At 31.5% G+C, this 13,803-nt stretch overlaps 1 long non-coding RNA gene across 1 annotated transcript in view; it reads right to left on the reverse strand.

Moving 5' to 3' along the window:
- Window positions 1-3,050: 3,050 nt before the first annotated feature.
- Window positions 3,051-13,803, reverse strand: part of LOC126746431 (uncharacterized) — a 46,000-nt gene continuing 35,247 nt past the window's right edge. Inside the window, exon 2 of the long non-coding RNA XR_007663890.1 lies at window positions 3,051-3,860. This is a non-coding gene — a long non-coding RNA (uncharacterized LOC126746431). The remainder of the gene's footprint in view (window positions 3,861-13,803) is intronic.

The raw sequence follows: 13,803 nt of genomic DNA on the forward strand, positions 1-13,803 counted from the left end.
AGAAAAAATTATCATATAGCGAAAAAAATGATTTTTGACCTTTAAATCATTTAAGTGTAACCGTAAAATAATATCCCGTATCACTCGTAGCCCATCGATCAATGCGATTGTGAACTTATTGTAAATTCATACCAATATTACCAATACAAAATAACTTTCGTGGCTGTTTCTCCTTACTAAATGATTCGATCATTGCGAGCGTACGTACTTCGATCGTTTGAGTATACTAAATGCAAAACTCGGTATTTGACAAAAAACGCGAAAGTGATTTTATTTTACATTTTGACAGACTACACTGATATCTAAAAGATATACTACAATATTAGCTGCAAAAGTGCCGTATACAAAAGCGTTTACTTATAGAGGATAAATGCAAAACTGTGTATTTGCAATCGCCGCGCCGTTCAGATGCAAAACTGGGTATTTTCAATCAACCAATAAGAGCGCTAGAAACACTTGTAACGGCCGCATACCACTTGTTATAATTTCATTATTTTTATTTTGTTACTGTACTTGATAGTATAAACATCGTCTCGCAGTTTTAAGTCGTTAAAATTTTAATTTGTTAATATTAGTTTCGAAAAAAGTGTCTACTAATGTAGGAATGGATACAGTACAACCATGTGAAAAAGGAAGAAAACGCGAAATAAATAAGGAGAACTGGAAAAGAAGGAAGATGCAAATTGAAAGGTAAATGCAATGTTTATAATAATATTGTTTAAACCTGCATAACAATAAGTATCCAGGAAAAATTAAATTTTACAAATTATTATAGTTTGTTTTTTTTTTAAATTTCAGACATAAGCCACATGATTTGCCTCAATACCCGAAATGTGCTCACAATAAAAAAACCATGCAGTGTTTTTGTGTCGGAAACTAAGCATGAGAGACATTCAAAGCTTCCACATGGCGTTATATTCAAATGTTGACAAGGTAAAACAAGACATTTTTGTGCTACAACTTTGTGAGGGTTCAAAACCCAGAAAATCATTAAGAAATCATCATGGACTTTCCATAAAATATTTTGTTCCAACAATAACTAAGGAAAAATTTAGAGTTTGTAAAAAAGCTTTTCTCGGAATAACCTGTTTTAGTGGAGACATGTTGGAAAGAAATATAAGAAATTATTTGCTTTCTAATGAGTTGCCAAAAGAGCGACGTGGTGGTGATAGGGTTAAAAACAAAAATGGCCATCTTAAGGATTTAATTAAGCAATTCATTGAAAATTTGGAGTGCAAAATAAGTCATTATCAAAGAAATCGAACTACTCGTGTGTTTTTGCCCTGTGAATTAAATTTTCGAAAATTATACAAAATGTTTTGTGAACAAAATCCTAATTTGGCCATAAAATTTTGTTTTTTTAGAAGATATGTGAATAAAAATTATAATCTAAGCTTTGGTACCCCCATGACTGATTTGTGTTCCACTTGTATTCAGTTTGAAGAGAAGTTGAAAGTGAACACTAATGACAAAGCTCAGATAATTTGCGAACAATGTTGCAGGATTAATTACGCTTTAGACGGGATCTGGAGAATCCTAACTTTTATTCATTTGGTTAAAATATTTAAAAATGACTTTATTCTAAATTTTTCTTTCAAAACTGAGACACCCACCATAATCACAATTGCCTTCGACTCTTAATGGAATTCGCCAATATTTTTCATTAAACCACTATCAATATTATCACCATTCTAATTCTTTGTTATTGTTTACAATATGCTGTGCATGGAGAAGATTTCACGGCAATTGAATTGGTCAACCGGTTTACTAAAGCGGACGCCAGTGGCGCCGCGTGTCGAATTATTACGATTTGGCCCGTAATTGTACTTTCCACTAGGCACTCTATGGTTTGCTTATTAGTGACCTATGTATGGGTTTTGCTGGGCCCATAGCGGCTAAACCCATAAAGTAACGAGTGAAGTTCCTCAATCTCCGGTCTTGCGCCCAGACGTCTTTTGGACTACTACTTAAGCAGTTCCGCGACGCATCTGGGGGTCTTTCCAGCTCCTGCGTCCGTCAAGAGTGAACCGTGCTGCCCGCTGTGACGGAGAGAGGTTTGAAATAAATCTATTATCATCTCTCTCCGCCAGCACCTTTTTTCTTAAAATAACATCTAAAACTAAAATGCATTAGTGTTTCTTCAGTTTCAACGAAATATTTTTGAAGCAGGATGGGTTTTAGTAGTTTGATGCCTCTCGAAACTTCGTAAGTAGTTTTCACCGTTGGTGACATTTTATTTGGTGTTCCGTGTTTCCATTGAGAAATCTCTCTTAGGGCTCCTTAAATATGACAGTTTAAACCGCCAGCCGTGACCCAGCAGTGATGAGGATTTCGCCCTGAAGCCTGAAAAATAATATCGCCGCCCTTAGCCCCGTCAACACACATCATGCCGTAAGCCCTATGTGGTGAAAAATTGCCCATCGCGGGCTCTCGCCCCCGAAAGAAGAACACCATGGAACTTGACCCGTAAGCACATTCTTTTAATCTTAACCATATTCTTCTTTTGATTTTTTTTGTATGATTTAACATGAATTTATTATCACTTTCTCATTTTAATATTTAAAACTTAAGTAACTATATTTATGGTATAATTATCTAAATTAAAACAATTCAATGTTACGCCTTATTATGTAATGCTTCCGAAGTGATCACTGACGAATTCAGGTATCTACCTTTGGGTTATAAACTTGTATATATATATATATCTTTTATTTATTTTTGTTTACCTTTTTAAGACCATCTTGTATATTTACTTATATTTACTTACCATGTAGATTTAACTCCTTGTTTCTGATAAATTAAGCTATTGAGTATGAAGACTTTAATAAACACCCTATTTAAATTAAATTAAGGTGTTTTACTACTGAGTGAGTGAGTGTGACTGAGGCAACTGACCATACAGAGAACCCACGAAGCCGGCCTGATAGGTTCTTTTTTTTTTTTGTTCCATCTTTTAAATTTAACAGGGTTTCTGGAACCTATCAGATCTAGGGAGATGTTCTTGTTGTTTAGAACTCTTAAACCAAGACTGTCGAACAAACTCAACTCCCTAGAAATAGCCCCTGTAAACCGGATAGTCTTGCCGGGATAATATTTATAACATAAGAAGATGGCGCCCAACGTGGGGTGGTCAAAAGTTGTCATTGGTCATCCTCACTTATCTTGGGGTAAGACACTTTTAATAAAACAAAAATTTAAATTTATTTCAGCAATTTTAATATATATATATAGATATAATTTTTTTGTACATTGGGCATTGCTGCATCTTCTCTAGGGTTGTTTTAAAATTTTCATAGCTAGGTATATGATGATAATTGGGGGTGAAGTTTCATGGAATTGTGATAAATTCTTTTGGGTGTGATGATTTTTTAAAGGTTAAGATAACTAAGTTTCTGATACTTTTTTTTATTTTCTAATGTATTGTAAATTTTGAATTTGGCGGTGGCTAATGTTCATGGCAAGTTATGTAACAGTATTTTATTTTAAATATCGACATTTCAGTGCATAACATACAGGTGGTGTAATGCAACATTTCATTTTTTTTTGTTAAATATTCACATATTTTATAATTCATTTTTCTAAATTTATGACTGACATATTTTTTTTTTCTCCATTCTTTATCTCCGGCTGATAGCATGAATTGTCTTAACTTTCAGGGGGGTGATTTAGTAGATAGTGATGATGATATTGTGATTATTGTGACTTGGGTATATGAGCATGGACAGTATAGAGATAAAATATGTAGGGACTATAACATTGAATAGCATTCCTTACTATATATAGCTTTCCTGTTATTGACAATAATTAGTTTTTTTTTTTGGTATCTTACAAGAAATAATTCTGAGAATTTTTCTATAAACCTTGATAATTTAATTTTAGGCAGGAATATGACTTATTAGTGGTTTTCATATACGAGTACATACTTATTAATAAGGGTTGTTTTAAATAATTTTTTTAAATAGGATTTTGTTTTACTGATAGGAAGGTCAGGGTCAACTTTTATTGTTTAATCAATTTAATAAATCTTCATTGAATTTTGTTGGTATACAGGGTGGACTTTAATCCCTGAAATTTTTTTTTTTAAATTAATTTAATTTTATTATAGAATTATACAGGGTGGTGTACACAAGTAGTATAAAAGATACTTGAAGTAAATTTTTTTTTTCTTATTTTGGTACTACAGGGTGAAACAATTTGTGGTTCCAAGTAACTTGTCTTATATTATAGGGAGTTTTTTTTTTTTCCTTTTGCTTTCCATATACTTTTTTTTTAATTTTATATACTAGATGCTAAAAAAAAAAAAAGAAAATCCGCTCTACAAAGTGGGCGTTTGGCGGAAGTTGGATGACTCAGTGGCGCGAAACATTGGAGTTGTCCAACTCAGTCAATGGGTAGACTAACTTTGTACAGTTAGCTGGTGGTGGTAAAATTCCACTTAGTGCTCTTTTACCAGTATGGGGTGTCTTCCATTAGAACATACCCATACTAAAGCTCAACAAAAATAGTTTTAAAAAAATTTATGGAAATTAAGGAAGGAAGGGGAGATTGGATTTTCATTTTTTTTTATATAGTACTTTTCTTTTGAAAGTTTTTTTTTTTTTTAATTTAATTTCCTTTTGGTACATTTAATATATTATAGGGTGTTTGAAAGTTTGAAGATTACTTATCTACTTACATTTCATTTTCTAATTAGGATTATAACTTGTTAAGATTTTCTTTTAATGTAACGTTTCAGCTAGACAGGGCTAATTAAATAAATTACTTATAGTAAATCTTTGAGGCGAATTGAATTTTTTTGGGCGAAATTCTTTTGCTGGGCTAGGGGAGAATCGGCACTGCTGGGTCATGCTTACTGTAATACTGTGAAAATATAAATTGTTTTCGAATTGTTTTTCTGAATTTGGAGATTTTTTAAGAGTGATTTAGGTATAAAGATATTTAGAGCTTATAGAAATAAAATTTAGATAGGTATTTTATATCAGATATTGTTATTATAGATATATTATTAGGTATAATTATTCTAGGTTGGGGGGGAATCTTACTGAGGTGTTTTACTAACAGTGATTAGTGTTGCAACTCAGTAAAGCGTTTATACTGTCATTGGGATTTTAACGTAGGTTAGGGGCAGTACAAACCCGGGACTTCAGATTTTTTTTTTTATTTTTTTTGGAACGGGGTGGGTTGCACTGTGTGCACCGTACCTTGTTAGCGGCTTAGTTGCTCAAGTTACATCACAATACACAATACATACAGGGGACTATAATTAAAAAAAAAGAAGGAAGGGGAAGGAAAAGAAAAAAATGTATTATTTTTTTTTATTTTATTTTATTTTATTTTTTTTTTTGTTTGTGTTATTGGCGGAGATATTTTTGGGGAAAATGGATATAAATAAATTGGAGCTGGACGAGCTTGAGTATGAGCTATCATCTCGAGGTGCTATCACGGCTGGTACTCTTATTGAAAAGCGTCAACGTTTAAGGTTATATTTGAAATTAGAGAAACTTAATAGCTTGCCGATGTTTGAGGTAATAGAATTGGACCCTGATAACGAAGTTGATATTTGTACAGGAAAGTGTAATTTATTGGAAAGTGCTATCTCAGGACTTAGTGAATTAAATATTAATAAAGAGTATAGTAGGTTGCGGTCTAAGGCCTTACATATCCAGGGTCGTTTCAAGAAGTTATTAGAATTTCATCCTGATTTTTCTGAAGAAGTAATGAGTTTGTCTACTCAGCTAAATTCTATTATTGATAGGTTAGAAATGGCTAAGAGAACCTTGACAATGAGTGTAGAGGAAATTTTGCAGGTGCCGGTTACTATTGAGGCTTCCCCTGGAGAGGACTCCCTTCTGGATCATCCTCTTCCTGTTTCTCAAGCTCAGACAGAAGTCTCACAGCATCTTTCACCCAATGTGATTCCTTCGACGGTATCTGTAAATCCAGGTCCCTCTTGTTACAATACGCTTCGCGTATTGTAAGAACGCATCCTGCTAAATTGAGGGATTTTCGGACCCTGCGTCACATAAACGTTAATAACTTTGCTCCTATGGCGAATTTTTTTTTCTGGTTTTCACCGTTTTATGTGGGAAGGTTGAGGCTACGTGATGGTGTAAATTTTTTTTGGCCACGCCGCCCCGAAGGGGCGGGCGTGGCAAAAAACTGCTTTTTTCGCGAAAACAGGATCTTTGGCGGGTGGGGGAAAATTGACTGAGCCGAATTTTATGAAACTCATTGACATCAAAGACCTCCACGGAAACCTGCTCCCAAAGGGCGCTTTTTAAGATAAACCCTTTAGAAGTCGGATTTTTCTGTGAATGAATTTTGAACTTTTTGCGCGGTACCTCGCGGACTTAAACGGCTGTGGGGCCTAAACGGTAATGTTCCCACAATGCGAATAAAACAGCCCTTTTCTACGTAAATGTAGCTTTCTTTTTTATTAAAACTATTTTTTTCCAAAAGAAACTCCTTCCGAGATAAACGAGCTCAAACTTAAAATTTTTTTTTTCGAAAAAAAAAAAAGTGAATTTTTCGAGAAATAAATTTTTTTCTACTTCTAAAAAATTTTTTTAATTTTTTTTGTTTACACCGTTTGAAAGCTTAATCCTTTAGGATTAAATAGAGGTATTATTCATGGTGCTACGTATTATACAGGGTGAGCTGTGTTAACAAATATAAACCCCTTTTTGAGCCTTTTTTTGACCGTTTTTTTCTACTTTTCTTAATAACTCTTTATTGGCAGCACCTAGAAATTTCAAACTTTCAGCATTTTAAGAACTTTTTAAATCCTATTTTTCGACATAGTCTACAGTCTTCTACGTAGAGCGGTTTTTGCTCTACACCTTTTTTTAACTTTGACGCTTTATACCGGCATACCTATGACACCTACGAAAACCATTTTTTTTCTGAAATCACCGGACACTATCTGGCTATAATCCACTAAAAACCGTTTTTCTTCAAATGTTACCGTTTTTTCCGCAACGAGCTGTTATTTAAGAAAAACCCCCAAAAATAAGCCGTTCCAATCAACCAGTCATACCCTCGAGACACAGGGAGCCAGCTCATGGTACAATAACGTTGGCGGTCCAGCACCAAATTGACCCAATGTAAAGGCATACGGACGACGTCACTATCGAGTCGCACATGGTCTGATGACGTAAGCGCGGGGTTTTCGGGGTTTTGTGGCGGCAAATTCGGCCCGTTTGCGCTACGAGTTAGAGTAGGAAAAGCGGTTTGAGAGAAGGATGGAGGATGTCTGGCAACAATTATAAACGCGTCGTGTTCGTCTCGTGACGTCATGAGTTATTTTATTAATGAATATTATTAGTATTATGGGGACAATTTTACGCGGTTTCTTGATAAATTATTAGGATAAATAAAACGAATATAAATATTAATAAATATATATTTGAAATATACAGAGGGTATTGATATTATGGAACATTTATGAGGATAATAATAGTATATAAATAGAATTATACGGGGGGTTTTAAGGTTTTAAGGCATTTATAAGGAAAATATTACTTATAATTATAGTAATGATATTATAAAGGGTGTTTTAAGGTTTAAGGACATTGACAAGAAAGATAATATTTATAATAATAGCAGCATAAAGGTTAGGACAAGGTATAAATATCTGGAAAAAAAATAATATTAATAATAGTTTTATTTTAGTTAGGGTTCTTTTAGTGGGGGTTGCTAAATTGGTAATAAATTTATATTAATAGTTTATCAATTTAGAAAAAAAAGTCATTGATGCGGTGTCAAAAAAAGGTGTATTTTTATATATATTTTTTACTATATTATTGAGATCACGGCTTTCATAGCTTCAATTCAATAAGTTGATAAATTTTTTTATTCGTTTTTTTTTCCTTTAATTTTTTTTTATTTTATTATAATTGCCTTTTAAAATAAAAATTAAAAAAAAAAAAACAAGAAACAAACCACTTTTTCCTATCCTAACACATTGCTTCTTATGGGACCTGATCTTCCTCTTTAGATTGTGACACTCGTATGAATCGTGGAAAAATTTGTCATAAAGCTTTTTTACTAGTTTTTGAATGGTCTTTAACCAGAAAAAAGAAATTTTGAATTCGGTGCATATTTTGAAAAAATGGTCATTTTGATCCCGGATTTTGTTCGAAAATCGAAAATTGCAAAGAAATAGGGTTTCTGTTCATTTTAGAGCCAAATTGGTAATAACCTTTTTTAAAGGTACTATGAAGTAGTGCAGGATAGAAAAATAAAAAGTTGACATTTTTCCATAGGGCTCTTGATAATTCGATATTTATGTTTTACAGTTTTTTTCAATTTTCTCCGATTATATAATAGCTAGAACCGATTTATTTTGACATACGGATACCTCATAAAATTCCTAAGAACTTTTATTTGAAACAAAAAGTTGTCAGAGTTATAGTTTATTTATAAAAAAATAAAAATAATTTTTTCGACATTTTTCGTGGGTATACCCCTTTCGATTTTCGACCAAAAAAAAATTATTTTTTTATTGAGTTTTTTTACTGGAAATTGTTAGTTTAGGGCTTACTTTAAAATCGGCCAATAATCATTTTAGGAAAAAAAAATTGTACGGGGGAAAAAAACCAGTTTTCTTTTGTTTTTCCACATTTTTACTTATATCTCGGCTTCTATAGCTTCGATTCAATTCGTTGACTGTTTCTTTTTTTTTCTTATTCTTCTTCTGTGAATTCTTTTGATATCTTATTACTATTAACTTTCAAAAATTAACCTAAAAAATAAAAAAAATCCACGAAGAAACCCGGTTTTCTTATCCCCAAACATGAATTCTTATGGGACCTAATGTTTCTCTTTATATTGTGACACTCGTATAAATCGTGGAAAATTTTGTCATAAAGCTTTTTCACTAGTTTTTGAATGGACATTAACTAGAAAAAAGAATTTTTGAATTCGGAGCATATTTTAAAAAAATGGTCATTTTGACCCCGGATTTGGTTCGAAAATCGAAAATTGCAAAGAAATAGGGTTTCTGTTCATTTTAGAGTCAAATTGGTAATAAAATTTTTTAAAGGTACTCTGAAGTAGTGTAGGATAGAAAAATAAAAAATTGACATTTTTTCATAGGGCTCTTGATATTTCGATATTTATGTTTTACAGTTTTTTTCAATTTTCTCCGATTATATAATAGCTAGAACCGATTTATTTTGACATGCGGATACCTCATAAAATTCCTGTGAACTTTTATTTGAAACAAAAAGTTGTCAGAGTTACAGTTAATTTAGAAAAAAATAAAAATCATTTTTTCGAAATTTTTCGTGGGTATACCCCTTTCGATTTTTGACCAAAAAAAAAATTATTTTTTTATTGAGTTTTTTTACTGGAAATTATTAGTTTAGGGCTTATTTTAAAATTTGCCAATAATTATTTTAGGAAAAAAAAATGGTATCATGGGAAAAAACGAGTTTTCTTTTGTTTTTTCTACCTTTTTATTAATATCTCGGTTTCTATAGCTTCGATTCAATTCACTGATGGTTTTTTTTACTCCTTTTTCTTCATCTGTCTACTCCTTTCATATTTAATTAGTATTGGCTTTCAAAAATAACACTGAAAAATGGCAAAAATCCACGGAAAAAGCCGGTTTTCTTATCCCCAAACATCAATTCTTATGGGACCTAATCTTTCTATTTATATTGTGGCACTCGTATGAATCGTGGAAAAATTTGTCATAAAGCTTTTTTACTACTTTTTAAGTCGTCTTTAAGCAGAAAAAAGAAATTTTGAATTTAGAGCATATTTTGAAAAAATGCTCATTTTGACCCGGATTTTGTTCGAAAATCGAAAAATGCAAAGAAATAGGTTTTCCGTTCATTTTAGAGTCAAATCGGTAATAATCTTTTTTAAAGGTACTCTAAAGTAGTACAGGATAGGAAAATAAAAAATTAAAATTTTGCTATAGGGCTCTTGATAATTCGATATTTATGTTTTACAGTTTTTTTCAATTTTCTCCGATTCTATGATAGCTAGAACCGATTAGTTTTGACATACGGATATCTCGTAATATTCCCGAGAACTTTTGTTTGAAACAAAAAGTTCTCAGACTCACAGTTAATTCAGAAAAAAATAAAAATCATTTTTTCGAAATTTTTCGTGGGTTCGATTTTCGACCAAAAAAAAAATTTTTTTTTTATTGAGTTTTTTTACTGGAAATTGTTAGTTTACGGTTTACTTTAAAATTTGCCATTAATCATTTTAGGAAAAAAAAATTGTACGGTGGGAAAAAGGAAGTTTTCTTTTGTTTTTCCCACATTTTTACTTATATCTCGGCTTCTATAGCTTCGATTCAATTCGTTTATGGTTTCTTTTATTTCTTATTCTTCTCCTGTCAATTCTTTTAATACTTTATTACTATTGGCTCTCAAAAATAAAACTGAAAAATCAAAAAAATCCACGAAAAAACCCGGTTTTCTTATCCCCAAACATGAATTCTTATGGGACCTAATCTTTCTATTTATATTGTGGCACTCGTATGGATCGTGGAAAAATTTGTCATGAAGCTTTTTTACTAGTTTTTGAATGGTCTTTAACCAGAAAAAAGAAATTTTAAATTCAGAGCATATTTTGAAAAAATGGTCATTTTGACCCCGGATTTTGTTCGAAAATCGAAAATTGCAAAGAAATAGGGTTTCTGTTCATTTTAGAGTCAAATTGGTAATAACCTTTTTTAAAGGTACTCTGAAGTAGTGCAGGATAGAAAAATAAAAAATTGATATTTTTCCATAGGGCTCTTGATAATTCGATATTTATGTTTTACAGTTTTTTGCAATTTTCTCCGATTCTATAATAGCTAGAACCGATTCGTTTTGACATACGGATACCTCGTAATATTCCCGAGAACTTTTGTTTGAAACAAAAAGTTCTCAGACTCACAGTTAATTCAGAAAAAAATAAAAATCATTTTTTCGAAATTTTTCGTGGGTATACCCCTTTCGATTTTCGACCAAAAAAAAAATTTTTTTTTTATTGAGTTTTTTTACTGGAAATTGTTAGTTTAGGGCTTACTTTAAAATTTGTCAATAATCATTTAAAAAAAAAAAAATTGTACCGTGGGAAAAAACCAGTTTTCTTTTGTTTTTCCCACATTTTTACTAATATCTCGGCTTCTATAGCTTCGATTCAATTCGTTAATAGTTTCTTTTATTACCGATTCTTTTCCTGTTAATTCTTTTTATATTTTATTACAATTGCTTTTCAAAATAAAAATGGAAAATAAAAAAAATCGACATAAAAACCTAGTTGTCTTATCCCAATACCCTAATAAATGGGACCCTCTTTTCCCTTTATCTTGTGGCACGTATAAATCGTGGAAAATTTACTTAATAAACTTTTCTACTAAGTTTTGCATGGCCTTTAAGGTAAAAAAAGAAGTTTTGAATTTTAAGCATAATTTGAAAACGCAAATAAAATTATTTTGAAATCAGCGATTATCTGCATACTTTGGTGAATACGCCATAACTTTCATCAGTACGACAGTGAATTAATTGATGAGTTGATTCAGCATATCCACCCTAGATGTCGCTAAAGAATTAACATTCATATTTTTAGTATATTTTTTTTTATCTTGGATGGCCTTTTTAATAGAAAGGTTTACTTTACTTACACTCATGAGACCTAAACTTTTTTGCTCTTGGTTTAACCTGGCTTTTTAGGGCAGAGCCTATTCCCTTCACCAAAAATGTAGGAAATAGAGAAAATAATATTGTCATTTGCCAATAACGACCTTTATTCTCCTTAATGTTTTTAGGCTCTAATGCTACATAACATACAATCATAATTTTTAATGAAGATATTACGTGTGTGTTTATATTATGTGTTATGCTTTAATACATGTTGTCCTTATCTTAATAAAAAAATTTATATATGTACATATAATTTCTGCATATTCTATGTGAAGTATTCAATTATTATTTAAATAATATATAAAACTAATTAACTTAATAAGATTACAAAAATATTTATTACATGTCAAACCTGTATACAACTGAACTTTGTCATGATTATTTTTTATGTGCTCATATGAAAAACTTAATTTTAACTTCTGCACTTTTTTCTTTCACATCCTCCAGTTTTTTGCGGCAAAATGAATTTTAAAAAAACAAAATTTATAAATTACCTCATTTAGGTATTAAAAAAAATGAAAGATTTAGTAAAAATACCTTAGTACCTATTCCTTGGCAAAGATATTCATTTTTCTTTTTCCAGGGGCTCTTTTGAAAATTTAAAGATATGACAGGTCCGTTTTTCGCTATGATGCTTTCAATCTGGTGCAAAACACATAACCTTTGTTGGTGTAGTCCACTAAAATAACAAAAACAAAATCAAATATAACAATCAAAACATTATGACATAACCTTAAAATGTATGTATTTTCATAAATTTCAGGATTATTCACTAAAAATTGGTAATTATGAAACTGAATTAAAAAAAAAAACTTGTATGTGTGTAATTGTGATACTTACATTTTATTTTCATATAGGAAAGTAAGAAAGATGCGGAGACTTAAAAATATCTTCCAACATTTGTTTGGATTTTGGGAACTTCCGTTGCCGGTGGCGTTTATGCTTGTGGGCCGGAAAGTGACATTGAAATGACAAGTGAAAGTCTCTTCGTCTTCTTCTTTTTTTCTTCGATTTTTATGGCTTAAGCCCGATAGCAACCAACGTGAGTCAGAATTATGCAAAAACATGTTAAGGTGGCTTTACATAAAGGAATTAAGCTGTTTACCTTCCAAACAATACCAAAGTTGTTAATTCGTTTTTTTAGGCATAATTAACAATTAAATTATAAATAATGGCTAAGAGTTAAACGATACACTTTATAATATTAAAATTAATAATAGACAGAATTTTATAACTTTTATTGCTACAGAATAGATGTAACTATTTGGTAGTATAGTACTTTTTTCAATCGGACCAAAGCAAATTTTTTAAATTATTTCCAATGTTGATCTGGTTTACGATTTTATTACCGATTCATTTTAGAACCCTGACATAATTTTGATATATGTAGGTTTTGAGAATATTTTCTACTAAACTAAAATTAAAGAGCGGAGCGTATTGTAACACATCATGGTTCTCTGAAGCATGATACCCAGAAATAAGTTAGTAATATTTCAATGAAATTTATTTTTGATTATAATATATAATAAGACCTTTCCTTTTCTCTCTGTATTTACTATAGATTGACGAAAAACAAAGAAAAACACAAAGTCACGGTCTCACAACATGTAATTAAACGGGCTACACGTGTTTCGCTCTAGTTGGAGCATCATCAGTTACAGCATAAGTGTGTGGATGGCTTCTAAAGGCCTGATGATGCTCTAACTAGAGCGAAACACGTGTAGCCCGTTTAATTACATGTTGTGAGACCGTGACTTTGTGTTTCGTCAATTTTGTATGTTGGTCTCTTACAGAATAATGGATGAGATTTTTGGATTTATTATAGATGTTAATGTTTTCCAAGTACTAAAAAAAGAAAAAGTTGGGTAGAGCACCATGCCGAGGCTAAGGTTTGAACTCAGAGCCTTATGAGGGTACGGCAGGTCTCTTCCCCACTGCGTGTTTAGGGCACTCCTTGGATAATTTTGGAGATTTTTTTTTTGTAGTACTGACAAAAATTTTTAAAATTTCTACTGGTCCCCACGGACTAAAGTAGACGCGAAGCGTCTACTTGTTATATAGGAGCGTCTGCGACTATATTAAGCACGCCACCTCGGGTCCGAAAAATCGTGTTTTTTTGGAAATAAAAATTCATATCTTTGGCTGTATGGCTAGC

This window comes from Anthonomus grandis, chromosome 17 (genome assembly GCF_022605725.1).
Source record: "Anthonomus grandis grandis chromosome 17, icAntGran1.3, whole genome shotgun sequence".
Taxonomy (NCBI): Eukaryota; Metazoa; Arthropoda; class Insecta; order Coleoptera; family Curculionidae; genus Anthonomus; species Anthonomus grandis.